Source organism: Maylandia zebra, linkage group LG11 (assembly GCF_041146795.1).
Source record: "Maylandia zebra isolate NMK-2024a linkage group LG11, Mzebra_GT3a, whole genome shotgun sequence".
In the NCBI taxonomy this organism is placed as follows: Eukaryota; Metazoa; Chordata; class Actinopteri; order Cichliformes; family Cichlidae; genus Maylandia; species Maylandia zebra.
Genome location: NC_135177.1, coordinates 33566336 through 33583925, shown reverse-complemented (window position 1 = coordinate 33583925; position 17590 = coordinate 33566336). Strand labels below are relative to the sequence as shown.

General features: G+C 36.8%; 1 long non-coding RNA gene across 1 annotated transcript; it reads left to right on the top strand.

Moving 5' to 3' along the window:
- The first annotated feature begins 5892 nt into the window (after positions 1-5892).
- Positions 5893-7887, top strand: LOC143420974 (uncharacterized). Its single transcript, XR_013100712.1, has 3 exons — positions 5893-5982; positions 7029-7119; positions 7215-7887. It is a non-coding gene; the product is annotated as an uncharacterized LOC143420974 (long non-coding RNA).
- The last annotated feature ends 9703 nt before the right edge of the window (positions 7888-17590 follow it).

Sequence of the window (17590 nt, the reverse complement as noted above, 5' to 3'; positions counted from 1 at the left end):
AGCAACTTCATTTTTCAGCATGACAATGATCCAAAACACAATGCTAAAAGAATACCTGGATAGAAAACAATTACCATGGATCACCATTACTAGCCTCCCAAGAGCCTGGACCTCAACATTATTAAAGCAGTGTGGGGTGGAGAAAAGAACTAAAGACATCCAACATTCAAAGAAAAACTTTGAATGTCCTTCAAGAAGCCTGGGGAACTATTCCTGAAGACTACTTAAAGAAAATTCAAGAAAACTGGCAAAGAGAGTTCAGGCTGCCAAATTTGGATTTTTAAGCTTGAGTAGTTTCAAATCTGAAACTTAAAGTTTTAAAAATAAATAACCTTGAACACAAAGTACGATACTTTAATTCAAAATACAGTTGAATAGAAGTAGAAAGCAGCATGACAGAAATATACATGAGGTGCAATCAACCTGTACTTTAGCAAAATAACTGAGTGGGTTTTTAGGTATAATTTAAAGATTAAATTGTTTTATTGTATCAATATGTTGTTTATTATGAGGTATTGTGTAGACATTTACAATAATTTAATATATGTAACGAGATAACGCAGTGTGTCAGGGCCAGACAGTTTGATCGTGCAGCTGATTATCCTAAACTACCAGGATTTTTCTTATTGTTACATTCAACCACTGACGTTTTGTGGTCCAAACATTTGAATGAATCATTAATGGAGGTTTGAAGCTTTCGAGTTGCTTGAATGTTTTGTCAGTGCTCAGGTACCTGTGTAATGACAATCACAAATAATGAAATATCTACCATGTTTTAGGAATGAGGAAAACTCAATGTAAGCGCACATTTTTACAAGGAAACTCCAGCTTTAATCTATATAGTACAGTAATTGCACAACACCTAAATTCTTGAGAGAGAAATATGCTTAAGAGAGCTTAGATATATGGCGATTTTATGTTGAAGCTAATTTGAATGTTGTAGCTTTCTTTTTTCTTACGTCTGAGCTGGCATTGTGCAACCCTTTGGATTTGAATGATACCTCAAGGGAGCTTTGAATGCAAACACACACAGAAAAAAGCTCAACCAAGCAAACAAACAATTAAAAAACTAATTAAGAAAAAACAAACAAGCTCCACACTCATTTTTACTCATTTTATTAATGATGTTATGTCCTCAGGCTCATTCATTGATATGCATTTATTCAAAAGTAAAAATTTCCATCACACTTTTGCAAGTCTAAGATTTTCTGTGTTCATTCATAACTTTTCTTGCTGTGAGGTATTTGTTAAATTCTAGTTCATCAAGTAATAATTCAGTGCTCTTTCCCACCTTGAACTTTCAAGGGATACGATAACTGACCAATAAGACCACAACACTGCAGAATTTTCCTTTAAATGACATTTGAGGACATCTCCAAATCATCATAGTATTTACTATCATTTAATAGACGAAGCATAATCAGTACTGTGGGGATAATTGTACATCTCTAGTTGTATTGCAGAGTACTAGTTGACTGAAAAGTTCATTATGTTTAGTATATGGAAGCAATATTTTAAAAAATTACATAAATACCTTTGACAAATTAATTCAGATCAAGCACAGAAATATTACTGTGAAATATTACTGAGCTTCAGTCTGTTTTCAGAGGTCTACATAAGCTTTTTGTGGCTTTTTGTCATGATGTTGTTTCAGTGCAGTAGACCCACGACAGCAACATCCTCCATTGCATTATTGAAGAGCCTTCTCTAACTGCAGTCACAAGCTCCTGTCCCGAGTGCTTATGAAAGTCTTTTCCACACAGTTTCTGGATGTCATGATGTTTTTTATTGAAATTAAGTGATTAGGAAAAGGAAGCCTTTCATGATCAAAATGTCAACATTTATACTGAGCGCTGTGAAATTTTGGCTTTACATATAAAACACTTTAGCATACATTCTTTTGAAAAATGGTCTTTCAGCCCACTTTAAAGCCATTGTTTCCACACAAACCATGTTTGAAAATTAATATTTCACAAACTAAATGTAAGCGCCTAAAATTTTCCCTGATCTTTCTTGCCATCAAAATAAATCAAGAGCTGTTTTGGGACCATTACATTAAAAATGTTCAATAGTTTAACAGTTTAAATTGATAAAAAACATTTAGATGATATATAGTTACATTTTACAAAATTGCTAAATAAAGCACAAAATACTTTATAGCATGAAATCAATAATCCCAAAAATGAAAAAAAAAAGTCATTCAACTTTCATGCTGCACTGCTCAAATATGAAAAATTGTATTAAAAAATTGTACTTAAAAACAATATTGGTAGATTGTGCTATCCAAATAGATCAAAATTCTGGAGTTTCCAGTTTGTACTTTCATGATAATTGAGAAAATAATTTCGTTAAATAATTCTCATGACCTACAATTAAGTAAAAAATTAAGTGCAATCATGGTCCTATCACATTAGTCTTATTTTTATTCTTGTGAGCCTCTTTTATGACAAATATGATCAAAAAATGTTATTCTTTTATTTGTTTAAGGGAAATATAACTGTCACTCAATAACAATACTAATGTTTAGCAGCTATGAGCTTATGTAATATTTACATGTTCATAATCATAGTTATTATTATAATAACTTGTTTAAACTACAACAAATTCTTAGTTGTTAGTTCTTAGTTTTACGTGTATGTGTAAACAATGGACGGATGCTACTTATGTTAACTAAAAAACTCGGTTGTGACCCCCAAATAATTTTAAAAAACAAACAAACAAATAATAGCAATAATTGTTGAAGTTGATTCAATTTAAAATCCTAATGAAGAAAAAATAATGATGCAAACTCTATTTACAAACCAATTTAATTTAATTTCCTCCAAAATTCCTCACACATCAGGTGATGCTTCTGAAGACTTTTCATATTGTTACATTTCAGCTATCGTATTTGGTAATGTAAAATGGATTTTGTAATAGATTTTTACATTATGTGGTCTGAACATTTGAATGAATCAGTGGAGGTTTGCATGCACAGCCGCACAAGCTTGCAACATTCCTAAAAGTTTTTTCAGTGCTCAATTTCAATAAAATTTTCACGTTATTAAATAGATACAATGTGGAGTTTTACCACTGATGTAATTTACTTTGGTAAAACTCAGTTCAAACAAAAATGTGACTTATGTCGGCGTCACATCTTGCTGTGAATACTTATATTAATCAACTATAACCAATGTGAAAAAGAGAATTCTTTCATAAGAAATCATGGAAGTTGTAAATCTCTAAAGAGAGCACAGTTTATATGGGAGGGTCACGAGAAAGCCTCACAGTGTCATCAAGGGTGTGTCACAAGTGAAATTTAAACTTTCCACTTATTTGCATTATATTATAACAGCAACCTCAGAGAGAAAGGAACACACAGTGACGAGCAGCTGTTCATGTTTGGTAACTCAAGAAGTGTGGTAAGTTTTTATCTATCTATCTACATATATACAACTTTCTTTTTGAATTTGCTGTAGTAATAGATTTTTATATTAAGGTATAAACATTAACACGAGGCCCTTAACTAAATGCAAAAATATAGAGGAGATTTTTATATTATATATTTAAAGCTAGTTAGTTAGTGTCAGGTTAAACATTCAAGAAAACAAGACACAAAACATTTTGTGGTATGTTTAAATACCTGTAAGAATTTCGGTCCTTTCTAATCGCTTTGTTTTTTAACCACTCTCATTCTAACAGTGAATGTTGTATATTTATTATAGCTTTCAATTTATAAATTCTACTGAACTTCTTTTCTCCACAGTTAATCAAAGTGAACATGGATGTGTTTGTAGTCCTTCTCATGCTTTCAGGTAATATTTCAGGAGTGTGCTGTTTGTTAAATTCTTGTTCAGTATGTAATTATAATTATAATTCACAGTTCTTTTCCAAATAGAAATTGTTTCTACCTTGATTTTTTTTTAAAGAGAGGTAATAACTGACCAAATATTGCATAGAGTTTTATGAAATGATATTTGAAGACCGCTGTTGCTCCAACATTATGACTATAATTAAATGAATAAAAAGTAAGGAATTAACTAAATGTAAAAATAAATAAATAATAATACAACACAGGGACAGAAAAGTTGTAGACTGAAATTTTGGCTTAATATATTTATTATTCATATATCTACAACTGCAGTACTGTCCTGCATTTTTTCATAGTGTTGTATGTTTTTCTTGCTTAACTTCACTTCTTTCTCAATGAAAAGCTAATTGTGTTTTCTAATTTGAGAAATCATGGTTTGATAGAATGCTGACTCCACATACCGCAGGAGCGCGTATCAACTTAGAAATGTTCAGATTCACTAACATAAGTACAATTTAAAAAGTGTCTTCTATCCACACCACAAGTTGAACCATCACTGACATATTTCTCCTATTATAGGATCTACTGAGGAAATTATTTACTGTACTGCAGTACCAAGTATACAAACATTCTGAATAAATATAAACAGTATTTCTTCGTAAAACGTCAAATAAAAATCTATTTTATTCTTCAGGTTTCTGTGTCTCCACTGCTTCCTTTCCAAACATCTATTACTTTATCAGTGAGAATAAGACCTGGGATGAGGCCAACGCTTACTGCATCATGGAGTACACTGGACTTGCCCAAATTACTAACCCAGAGAACAACACTGCACTGATGAACACCTCAGCTGGGGGATACACAGGCAAAGCCTGGATAGGACTCGTGGGCTCTTTAGGGTGGGTCTGGCTGGATGGAACACAAGCCACATATTTCATGTGGGACCAAGAACACATGAAATATGCTTCTGACACTGGGTACTGTGGGTTCACAACTTACCATGGGTGGTATAGTGAAATATGTGAATACAAGTGTTATTTCATTTGTTTTAATGGTAGGTATCAATCAAGATTATTTGTTGTAAGATTTCACTCCACTATATTAAATTGACCTTGGTACTTATTTTTCAGAAAGAGGCTCAAAACATAAAAATCCAACTTTTTTTATACTCTAGTTAGAGACTGGAAAAAAGCTCACGGTGAAACTCAAACCTGATGGATATTCATTAAAATAATAATGAAGTATATATGCAGTACTGACATATGATTTATATGGTGTATTTAAATCACAGCTTTTTTCTGCATAGCCTATTTTTAAAAACATAAATGAAATCATTAATATATGTATAATGTTACTAATGGAATCTATAACTTCTGTTTCTTTAACAGGCAGTGATTACATTGTTAATAAGACACGTGTGACTTGGAATGACGCCAAAATCAGCTGTGAAAACAAAAATTCAACTCTGGCACAAATCCTTGATCTGCTAACATTTGATAAAGTCAGGCGTGCATTTCGAAATAATAATCTTAAAGAAGATGTACCACTGTGGATTGGCCTTAGTTTTTCTCCAGTCTGGTTTTGGTCAGAAACCAAACAAATCAGCACATTCGTGAACTGGAAAACTGGACAACCTAACAATAAGAATAATTGTGCTGCTGTACTGGTGGGAAATGGAACCTGGACCACTGAACCATGTAGTGAGCAACATCCTTTCTTCTGCTATGCAGGTATGAATGATATTTCCCTAGTTTTAATATTCAAGTCAGTTACCACAGATGGTACGACCAGAAAATATTTAAAGCAAGACGTAATGAAAATAATACACTTCTTTGTTTCATTTAATTCTTGAAATCGTAAGCTTCATATTTCAAATATCTAAATTTAGCACAAAGACTAACGGTTCATTCAGGTCAAAGGAGTGCACTGAATTTGTTTTTGTTCTGGAAATTTTAACAAGGTTTTGGTATATGCTGAAGACATTCTATTTTAGTCTAAGAACATCTAATAATATGCTAAAATAGTATTAATAACTTCCTCTAAACCAAGTATTTGTCAACTTTGATCCGATTTATTCTGAAATGATTTGTTTTTGTGTAGTTCACAAATCAAAGAAGACAGTGTTGAGCATGAATATCCAAACTGATGTTGACCTGGAAACTCCAGATAACCAGGCTGCGCTGATGGAGCAGGTATACCGTGTGTGTGTGCCATAAACAACAAAACACGTTAGTCCTGCTTGATCATAAGATTTTGTTACATTCATTTTTGTACTTTGCGCAAATAATTCAATCAAATTAACTTTGAGAATGGAGACACAACAGTGTTGTGTTTATCTGTCTGTGTTTTTATTCTTGTTTTCTTTTTGACACACACACACACACACACACACACACACACACACACACACACACACACACACACACACACACACACACACACACACACACACACACACAAAATGTTTCATCTATGTTTATAAGTCTTAAGTCTTCCTGTTATTCACCATTTACTCAGCTAAAAGCTTAATGGAATTAGTGGAAAGGTGAATACAATCACTCACTTGTTGAAAGATGGATTAAGGGAAATTTAATTCAATTCCATTTTATTTAATACCACTAGATAACTAAAGCATCAATCTCACTGTGATTTACACTGTAAACTAAAGGCTAAGGGTGCAGCTTTAAAGTGTTTTAGTAATCGAGTAATCTATCGATTAGGTCATTGCTTAATCAAGTAATTCGATAAGAAATAGTTTTGTCCTATTAATGATCAGCAACAAATATTCAAAAGAGAAAAAATAGAGGTCTTTCAAAATGTACAAAAAAACCCCCAAATCCTTTGTATTTATGTGTCATAATGAATTTTAGTTTTAAAGAAAATGTGAAAAATGTTCTCACCTCTGTTTGCTTCCATGTAAAATAGGACAGCTACCATCACACTTCAGAAAGCTGTATAATTTAAACATGTTTCAACAGTAAGAAAGGATCCAAGCTGAAACACCAAGATTCAGCTTGGATCCTTTCTTACTGTTAATGACCGATAAAAAATAGCATTATATGGGGAATTTCTCCACTCCTGAAATCATGTATTTTAGAGGTGGCACGAATTATAGTAAGGGTACTGATAAGAAAACAATGTGAGTGTCAAACACAAATATGACAGGCGTAAAAGTGCCCCCTCCAAAAAAGCTACGAAATAAAAAGTAACACAATTTATCTTCTTTCCTCTTATTTAGCTGCAAGCAGCACTCGCTAAGCAGGGTGTGACTGACTTCAAACTGACATGGACGAAACAGCCTGTGCAGAAGAGGAGGAAGAAAACTGATGGTACACACACACACACACACACACACACACACACACACACACACACACACACCAAGAATTTCTCTGAATATTTAAATGGGTTTGTCTCATTTCAGATGCTTGTTTGAACGTGTGAGATCAAGTCCCAGAAGACTGTGCTACAACACTGTTCAATCAAAGAGGGATCACTTTAAATTGTTCACTCTTCAAGTTGTTATTAGTTAATTATATTAGTCCAGGTATGAAACTGCATGATTTGTGTGCATAAAGTCTGAATTGTAAACATTTAACTCTTTACCATTTTAGTTTTGCATTTAAAGTTAGTATGTTTGACACCACATGTGTAACTTTGAAGTAATACATCAGGGATCAATTTTCATTCCCCCAAGGCATCAAATAATGCTGTTTTGTTAAAGCTGTTGGGGTATCTCAGTTGTTCACAAAGTGCCCTTTTAGAGAAATGTGACACGCCTGATTAGTGGATTACTGAGACTTGGTTATCAGTCCCAACCTTTCAGCATGTATGGTTCCATACAGTTGTGAGGGTAGAAATTTAGATCATCAGGTAAACTGATCTTTGTTTTCACATTATTCTCTCCTCATAGCAACAGAGTCCACATCACTATAGATGCAGCACCAGTACATCTGTCAATTTCCAGCTCCACTCTCCCCGCAGTTGTTAAAAACCCCAGTGCTCCATTTAAATTCTCCAGTCACACTGAATATTGATGTCATTATTTTTTCCATAGTTAACAACGTTGTTACTTATCCTCATGAAAACATAAATAGGTTATCAGGTCTGCATGGCATGTTTGCTACACGGTAGCAAACATGCCATATGCTAACTTTTTTGAGATGTGTCATAATTTTTCATGAAAGAGTGACGTGTCTCAGTTTAAACATTTGATGTGTTTCTATGTTCTGTTGTGAATAAAATATGAGTTTATTACACTGCAAATAATTGAATTTTGTTTTTATTTACCTATTTTAAATTGGGGGTACTTCAATACATGCAAATTGAAGTGAAATGTTTGATGAAAAGGCTACAAGTGAAGGTTTGCCACTGATTAAATTTATTTTGGTAAAAGTAAATGTTTACAGGTTAAACTTATATATTATATCAGCACCAGGTACAAATGACTGCGTACCTTTTCCAGCCCCGAACTGGATAAGCAGTTAATTCAATGGATGGATGGATGTGAGTTACATAAACTAAAACATTCATTTATGATCCAAAATGTTTTACTCACATTTGGAAAAATATCAATCAATCAGGCCCCAGGAGTCTGTTATTTTTAAAAGACTTGAGTAACCTTTAAGAGCTATTCATGCTGAGGATTAATACTTAGATTTTTCACAAGGGTTAAAAAGGGAATGTCGACAATCTAGACTTTATTGCAGGATATTTTAATAAAGAACTTTAACAGGAGCAGAGCAAAAGCAGTACGAACTGATATTACAGTTTTTTCTGATTGCTTAAGCACATTTTTTGTAACTATTGGCTAATTTAGCAAAACTCTTCACACAAATAAGAAAACCTGTCACCCAATAATCAAAACATTGTAGTTCTCTTGCAAAAGCAAACACAGCTAGATTAACTCTTCACACCTTCGTAAAAATGGTGTTTCCGTATCAAACAGTACACACAAGCCATCATCTACTAAGCACACAATGCGCCAACTGCACACTGATGGTATGAATACAAAACACATCTGGCTTTTGCTTTCTCTGTGCACAAGGTAGGCTATGTCAGTTTGAGCTCATACTTCTGTCATAGATCCATAAGCATAGAGGGATCCAAACTTCAAGTACTGGTGTTTATTCAAACACATCAAAACAAACACAAGTGTTTATTACCAAGTATAGGATTATTTGCAATCGCCATAATGACTATATGGGTTACTTGGTCTGCAGTGAACATGCTTCCTCTGCCCCAGCATCTGGTCATCTAGCAATTCTGTAAAGTAACAATTTCAGTATTTTTACATCAATGGTATTGGTGTGTTTCTCATTGGCATATGGCAGTGCTACAAATCTTTGTGCAAAGTGACTGTACTAACCGATTCTCATTTCAAGATGTCCTTATGGTACTTGCTACAGTGTAGCGGCTCGTGTTAGGCTGGACCCGTTGGCCAGCTGCCCTCAGGGTCATTCCACGGTTGATTACATGGTCCACTATTGTAGCTCTGATGTCATCAGCAATTCTATTTCTTACTCTTCCTACCCTTCCTCTCCCCCCTCCTCATCTTCCTCTTCCCCCTCCTCGTCTTCCTCTTGCTCCTCCTTGTCCTTGTCGTCCTCTTCATCCTACTTCTTCACCTCCACGTCCTCTTCCTCGGCCTCCTCTACTTCTCACTCTTTCTGCTCCCTCCATTGTACTCCGCACACACAGCTTACCTGTATTATAGTGCTTAGGCTGATTGCAAAGTGAACTAATTATCTAAGAAAGTTTTGACATGTGAAAGTGTGCCAGACAGTTGGCAAATTAGTGTTAATGATAGCCATACATGTGTATACTTTTGCTAGGAGTGTGTTGGAAATTTGGTAATTGAGTGTTGTGCAGTGAATTGTGCCTACAGTTTTGCAAAGTGTGTGTTACAAAATTGCAAACTGAGTGCAAAGCAGTTTTTGTGCTTTTAGTTTTGCAAACTCAGTGAGTGGTTTTGCTATAAGTCTGAATAGTTTTAGAGATTGTCCTACAAGAATCACAGTTAGGGTTTAAGCATTCAGAAAAAACTGTAATCACAAAATAATAATCAAATCACCTGAAACTATACTTATCTAATCTAACCTCATGCTGACCTTGTTGTGATCTTTTGCAAAAGGGCTTGAGAAGAGAATGAGCATGTCTTGCTCAACAATATTCTTATATCTTTCATGTAGGTCACCACCGCCAGGCCCTGTCATGGCCTGGGCTTCATTTTGGTCTGTGGCTTCTAATGAATCCAGAAAAGTACAGTCAGATTTTCATCCACAAGAGGAAAACCTCTATAAAGCACCAGATTGGTAGCAACTTCATTTTTCAGAATGACAAAGATCCGAAACACAATGCCAAAAGACTACCTGGATAGAAAACAATCACCATGGATCGCCATTACTAGCCTCCCAAGAGCCTGGACCTCAACATTATTAAAGCAGTGTGGGGTGGAGAAAAGAACTAAAGACATCCAACATTCAAAGAAAAACTTTGAATGTCCTTCAAGAAGCCTGGAGAACTATTCCGAAAGACTACTTAAAGAAAACTAAAGAAAGCTGGTAAAGAGAGTTCAGGCTGTTTTGAAGAGTAAAGGTAGACATGCCAAATTTTGACTTTTAAGAAACTAAAAATAAATACGCTTGAACACAAAGTAGGGGAGACATTTTTGACATTTCTGTCTGTAAATTGGAGCTCTTTTAAGGTAGTGGATTCAAAATGTAATGCAAAGTATTTACATGTCTCGGCTATTAAATAGTGCAGCTCTGCAGCACAATTACCCATTGCATGGTATGGTCTCAAACACAAAGAGTGAAATGTTACAATTAACCCCATAGTCTGGGTTAGTTGTAACATATCCTGGGGTAAAATGTAACACAATGAAATAAGGGTACTAACAAAACATTAACATGTAATCTTTGTTTATTCAACACATGAACGCACTTACATCCATTTATGTAGCTGTCTGTGTGTGTGTGTGTGTGTGTGTGTGTGTGTGTGTGTGTGTGTGTGTGACAGAATGCAGAAATCTAGCTTTTGAACATATTCCAACCCCCCAAAAAAGACAAATTATGGAATTTTCTGCAACTGAATATTTCATTAATTTTGGTTGGTCTTCCTTGAGTTTGGCCTCATTGGCTCAGTGGGCATTATAACCTACAACTCTTGCACCAATTTTGAACATAACAATGAAGCTGAAAAATGTAGTTGTTCACCAGCATCGCAATTCCATTACTTTTTATCATGGCTTACCTTGGTGTGGTTTGCAAAGTGCTTCAGAAAGATGAGGAAATCTGTTTCTTGCACCCATCCTGATTTATTTCCACTACCAGTACTTCCTACTGGTCCATCTCTGACACAGTGGTCTGCATAATGTATGTGTGGGAACACAAACAGTGGAGGAATTGTGTTGCCAATGGCCTTAACCGCATATACAAATGCGACCAGTGAACCTCTCTCTGCTGATGTCGTTGCCCCAACTTGTTTAATATAAGTTAAAGTAATATGTGGTAAGTTTTAACATCTGCATTATTGTTACAACTAACCCAGACTGTTGCTGTTACAACTGACCCAGACTATAGCCATGAACTAGCTAACATTACAGCCAACGGCTAAAACACTAGCACTAAAGACCTACACAGAATATATCTCCATAGACATACAAATAACATAATTCAAGTTTGATGAGTTTAACTGCAAAGCAGATAATGCTATTAGAAATTGAAATAAAATAGAAAAACTTACTTTTTGGCATACAAATTACTTTTTTTCGTGTTAAATTGTCTGTGTTTGACAAAATGTGCTGATTTTTCACATGTGATAGCAGAACTGAGTTGGGCATGCACAGGATGAGTCACATCATTTGAAACTTAGCCCTGATTGGAGAAATTGGAAGTGTTACAACTGACCCACGTTACAACTATCCCCGGTCTCCCCTACAATATTTTCATTGAAAATACAGTTGAATGGACATAGAAAGCAGCATGATAGAAATATAAATGTGCATACATATACAGGTGCAAACAACCTGTACTTTAGCAAAGTAACTGACTAAATTCGCAATTATATTGCACCACTGCCCCTAAGCATGCTTTGGTGCATTTAAATTTATTATTATTTATTATAAATTAATTTATTAACTATTAATATTAACTGTACTCTAAACCAGTGGAGGGAGCTGCCATGCTTTGGGGGTAAGTGCCCTGGTGCAAGAAATATTAATCATTAGGAACTTTATAATTCAACATCCCTTCAACATCTGGATGTAATTAAAGTTCCAAACTTGTGATGCTCAGTGAGAAATATACAAAATTTAGCAAAAAGTTTGAATCTACCTGTGAAGATATTGTGTGTAGGAGTTGAAATCCAACATGACACGCATGGGTGGAGCACTCACTTATGTCCTCTACAGGGTGTTTGGGCAAATTTGTTTCCACGGGTCAGATCAGCATTTAAAGGTTCCGGATTGGAGAAAGGAAGAGATGGAGTTGGGGAGTAATTTGTAAGTGTTTAGGTATAATTTAAAGATTGATTTTTTTTTTTTATTGATGCATTAATGCATTTATCATGGCTGTGTGCAGGAGACGGGAAAGAAGGACCTAAATACCTATATCACTAAAGCACTTCTGGATGGATGCAAACTGCATTTCGTTGCCCTGTACCTGTGCATGTGCAATGACAATAAAGTTGAATTCTAATTCTAATTCTAAATACAGACTCAAATGCAGAGGCAGAAGGTGAACTAAAAAAGCAGCCTTATTGCTGGACATGGAGATAAACTAGCTAAACTGAGAAATACAAACTAGACTGTGAAAGCAGACAGAACACACAGTTTGGTGGGAGTATGACATGATACTGAGAGAGAAACACAGGGCTAAATACACTGAGGGAAAATGAGGTAATGAGACACAGGAGGGAAACACAGCTGGGAGAAATTAGGCCTAACGAGGCGAGGGAAGCAAAACTAGAGACACTGACATGAGACAGACTTTCAATATATGTAACGAGATAACTTAACTTTTTAATCACACAGTGTGTCAAAGGTGGAAAGTTTGATCATGCAGTTGAATAATCTTAAAGAACTGTTTGTAGGGTCCTTCTGTTATGGTCTGTACGTTCCTGCAGCAAATCATTTACACACCCATCAGGTGAGGATACACCTGTGCATCATCAGTTAGCTTCTAACAAATCTCCTCATTCCTTTGGATTGTTAAAGCAATCTCTGTGCTTGAGGTTAAACTTTAAGTTGTGCTCACCTGAAAGTTTGTTTCTGCGATTTGAAAAAAAAAAGAAAAAAGAAAAACTGCAACAAAAATGCAATAATCTTAAACTGAGTAGAATCAAAATCCTGATACAAATATAAATAAATAAAATTTATTTATGCTGCAAAATAATTTGAATTTTGATCAAGACTTTGACACAAATCGCAGGGCTGCACGAGGACGTCTACTAAGATTCTTCTTATTGCTACATTCAACCACTGATATTTCGTGGTCCAAACATTTGAATGAATCATTAATGCAGGTTTGAATGCAAATCAGGACAAGCTTGCAACTTACCAGAATGTTTTTTCAGTGCTCAGGTTCAATACAATTTACCCGCGTAATGACCTGAATCACAAACAATTTAATGCCTACCATTGTTTTAACAATGAGGAAAACTCAATGTAAGCACATATTTGTTTTACAAGGAAACTCTAGGTTTAATCTTTATATTACAGTAAATGCACAACATCTAAATTCTTTTAAGCGAGAGAAATCTGTTCAAGAAATTTTTGATATATGATGATTTTAGGTAGAAACTAATTTGCATGTACTTTTCTTACATCTGAGCTGGCCTTGTGCAAACCTTTGGATTTGAATGATACCTTAAAGGAGCTTTGAATGTAAACACACACAGAAAAAAACCTCATCCAATCAAACAAACATTTAAAAAACAAGAAAAAAAAAAACCCTCCACACTCATTTGAATAATGTTTTTTTTTTCCCCTCAGGCTCATTGATTGATATATTTATAAAAAAAAGTGAATATTTCCATCACACTTTTGTATCATCTCATAAATCTAAGTCACAGATTGAAGAGCAGAGACATCGTAATAGTGCTGTTTGTGTTCAGTAAGAAATCAGATAAGTCGTCAACTCACAAATACAGACTTGAATTGAAAAAAAGAAAAATACATTTTTTTCAGTTCTTGTTCTGTATTTCGTTCTGTTGTAGCAATGCAGAATGACATGTTGAAAAGTTAAATATAACATACAGCAGCGTCTTTTTTCCTCTTCTTCAAAGGTCACAATTCATAAACAAATTTAATATGAGCTAGACCTGCTAGAAAACGCAAGACAAAAAAAGTCAAATCTATTTTGGGTTGTTAAACAGCTGTTAGAATTACTTTGCTATTCAGGTTTTATTTATGCATATTACTTCATTTTTTTTTAATGTAGATATGATTAAAAAAAAAAAAAAGTTTATTAAAGCTTCCAAAACATTATTTCCCCTCAATCAAATCTCATGTTGGATCTTTTTTGGATGCGTTTGTGGTCCACACACAAGGTAAGATTTTCCCCCAAAAAAATCAAAAATTGATTTTTGGACATCAAATATTTAAATATTACTTAAATATTTAATAAGCTTTATTACTAATAATAAAATCAACCCAACAATCTTCCCCATGGTACACAACTGTCGACAACTGGTATCTGAGAGTTGATCTGAATATGGCTCAATAAATAAATATGAGCTACTTTATGTCATGTGAAGGGTGTTGCAGGTAGAAGTGGTGGTAAGGAGGACCCACAGTGCAGACACTTGGAGGCAAAATGTAAACTCAAAATGTAAACCAGCTTTAAAGCTGAACTCAAAAGTTATAAAAATTACAAAATAAACTCACGCTGGCAGACAGCACACACAGTAAGATGAGGGTAGATCACGACACGGACAGATGAAAACACAGGGCTTAAATACGCAGAGGGAGCAGTCAGGGAACGAGAGACAGGAGGGAATACAGCTGGGGCAAATCAGGGCTGACGAGACAAAGGAAGCAAAACCAGACACATTAACATGAGATGCGGCTTTTTAAAGTAAAACAGGAAAACACAGAGACACAGACTGAGAAGGGGATACAGCAGACAGGGGAGACAGAGCAAGGAACACAGACAGAAACCAGAAATCACAAAGAAACCAAAAGATGAGAAATGATAAATAATATCAAAATCACAGTTCAATAATAAAGTAAGCTTAAAACTGGGTCGACGACCCAGGTCTCCTAACACTTGAAGCCTATCGCTTATTTACACAGGGTTACCACATTTGATTTGTTGGGTTTTTAAAGGATGCTCTTCCTGATATTAAGAGGGGATTTGTGCCTTCCCAGACTCAAATCACTTTTTCTGTTTCACTTGTTTGGCAAATGTGTAAACCACTGCACTGTGTAGCCAGTCAAGCCCACTATGAAGGTGTATAAACTGCTATGGGACCCAGTTATTATCTGGATTTTTCAGTTGGCAACACACAGTGATCTCTTCAGGAACCAAAAGGACCACAGAGCCAGCCTTCCTGATCAGTTTTTCCAGCCTGGATGAGTCCTTCTTTGCTGTGCTGCTCCCCCAGCACACCACAGCATAGAAAAGTACTCCAGCAACCACTGACTGGTAAAACATCCTCAGGAGCTTCCCGCAGATGTTAAAAGACCTCAGCCTCCTGAGGAAGTACAGTCGGCTTTGGGTTTTTTTATACAGGTGCTCTGTGTTGCATGACCAGTCCAGTTTATTGTCCACCCACAGCCTGAGGTACTTGTAATTGTTGGCCACCTCCCCCTCTATCTGAACTGGCAGTGGACCTGCTCTGGACCTCCCGAAGTCCACAACCAGTTCCTTGGTCTTTGAGGTGTTGAGTTGCAGGTGGTTTGTGTGACTCCATGTGACGAAGTTCCTCCCAGACTTCTGTACTCCTCTTCCTGATCATCCCAGATACACCCCATGATGGCTGTGTCGTCTGCAAACTTCTGAATATGGCATAATTCAGAGTTGTAGCAGAAGTCAGAGGTGTACAGGGTGAAGAGGGGACAGCACAGTTCCCTGTGGTGCTCCTGTGCTGCTGACCACAGTGTCAGATGTGATGTCCTTCAGTCTGATGTACTGTGGTCTGTCGGTGAGGTAGTCGGAGATCCAAGCCACCAGGCAGGGGTCCACCTCCATCCTGTTCAGTTTTTCCTGGAGCATACAGGGCTAGATGGTATTAAAGGCACTGGAAAAGTCAAAAAACAGGATCCTGACCGTGCCTTTTCCCTTGTCCAGGTGTGAGTGGGCTCTATGCAGGAGGTACAGGATGGCATCCTCCACTCCGACATCCGCCTTGTATGCGAACTGTAGTGGGTCCTGGGCGTGTTGTACCTGTGGTTGGAGGAGGTTGAGGAAGAGCCGCTCTAGAGTCTTCATAAGATGTGACATCAGTGCCACCGGTCGGAAGTCATTCAGCTCATTGGGCCGGTTCCTTTTGGGGACCGGGACGATGCAGGATGTCTTCCATAGGGCGGGCACTCTCCCCAGTTGCAGACTGAGGTTGAAGACTCGTTGTAGCGGCTCCCCAAGTTCAGCAGCACACGCCTTTAGCATCCTAGGACACACCTTGTCTGGGCCTGCTGCTTTTCTGGGGTGAAGCTTCCTCAGTTGTCTCCTGACCTGATCCACTGTGACACTGGGAGATGATTGGAAGGAGGGGGGGGGGGAGATGTCCTGCTGTTGAGAGAGGGGTTGGAGGAAGGGGGTGTCATAGTGTCAGGAAGGGGGGGAAGCGAGGGAGGTAGGAGAGTGGGGAGAGGGCTCTGTACTAAACCCGCTGTGTTGCTTTCATCTCCTCCTTCACTTTGCTTGTGAAAGCCTTCTTTTTCATGTTGAGGACAGTTTTGACTTCCTGTGTTACCCACAGTTTGTTATTAGGATAACACCGTATCGTCTTAGCAGGGGCGACCGTGTCCACACAATTAATAAAATCTCCCAAATTCAAATTTGGAGCTGTTCCAGAAGAGGGTCCTGACAAATGAGGGCTTTGTCTCTCATTCTAGTTTTAAATATCCTGGAAATTACATATAAGCTTGCAGTCTGATTGCATTTATTTGTGTATGTGATTCAACTCTTGAGCGATCGTGGCCCAAGAGTTGAGAGGTCGCCTTATTATTGGAAGGTTGCTGGTTCGAGCCCCGGCTTGGACAGTCTCAGTTGTTGTGTACTTGGGTAAGACACTTCACCCGTTGCCTACTGGTGGTAGCCCGATGGTGCCAGTGTTCTGCAGCCTCGCCTTTATCAGTGCCCCAGGGTGGCTGTGGCTACAACGTAGCTTACCATCAGCTGTGTGTGAATGGGTGGATGACTGGATGTGTAAAGCGCTTTGGGGTCCTTAGGGACTAGTAAAGCGCTATACAAATACATGCCATTTACCATATAATAATGAAAGCCTCGGGGTTTTGTGTCTGCAGTCTTGCTGTAACTGTGTGTATTTCCTCACAATTTGAAGCCTACATGGGATAAATGTGGGTTGGCCCTGCCCACACAGCCCCACAGAGTTTCCCGATACTGGTTGAGAGTGCATCTACACAAGATGAGAGGCTTATTGCCTTCCCTTCAGTTGAGCTGTAATGTTAGTGAGCTACATGCTTCTTTTGGTTGGCAGTTGTAGGTTATGATGGAATTTGTCACGTTTAATCTTTTGAGGTCTAAGTTGTCATTGGTAAGGACCTCAACTCCAACACTAACCTGAGACAATCAGAAAACTAATTTTTGTTTTCATTAAATTGTTTTGTACATC